Consider the following 717-nt stretch of genomic DNA (forward strand, 5'->3'; position numbering starts at 1 on the left):
AATTGATACACACGACGATAGAGTGGCTCAAAAGAGAGATTCGTTTTTCTCTTACAAACATAGGGACGACTTTTCATGCGAGCAATTTGCACATTCACCATTTTTTCTTTGACGAGCTAATAGGCTATGCACAATTCATAGGCATGCAACGACGTAAAAAGAGAAAATGAAACAAAACCACGACCACCGACATGAAATAGCGATAAAATTTTCTCGGAATCCCTATAAATACGAGTAACACCGCAGAAATAGACAATGTTTATATAATAAATAAAAGTAGTATTTTATAATTATAACAATATATCCCTGCGGATTATCGTTTGGTAAAATAAAAATTGTTTAAAATTAAATAGTACATTCGTGATTTATTTACGATTATTTTTCGATTCGTTACCATATATAGTTCGATTGACGTGATGTAGCCGAGTAAATACAGATTTAAATCATTGATGACGTACTATTTAAAACCAAAAGTTTCTCTAATTAACATTTAAAACAGCCACAATTATTCATGCAAAGGGAAAGCGAGCAAGAGAGAAAGAGAGAGATAGAAAAGAATTTAAAGTTTCGCGACTTTCGTTTAGACTTTCAGACATTCCAAAGATACAGCCGTGGTTCACGCTTCATTTTTCATGAACAAGCTCGTGTGTGTACAAACTCAGACGAAGGAAAAGAAACATTCACACAAGTTCTTTCGTCCATCCGTCTCTTCCTCTT

General features: G+C 34.0%; 1 protein-coding gene across 1 annotated transcript in view; it reads right to left on the bottom strand.

Moving 5' to 3' along the window:
• LOC115235638 (nucleoredoxin-like) overlaps positions 1–717 on the bottom strand; it is a 15,001-nt gene that overhangs the window by 6,419 nt on the left and 7,865 nt on the right. The gene's annotated exons all lie outside the window — the stretch shown is intronic.

This window comes from Formica exsecta, unplaced genomic scaffold (assembly GCF_003651465.1).
Source record: "Formica exsecta isolate Colony F162 unplaced genomic scaffold, ASM365146v1 scaffold229, whole genome shotgun sequence".
NCBI classification, from domain to species: domain Eukaryota; kingdom Metazoa; phylum Arthropoda; class Insecta; order Hymenoptera; family Formicidae; genus Formica; species Formica exsecta.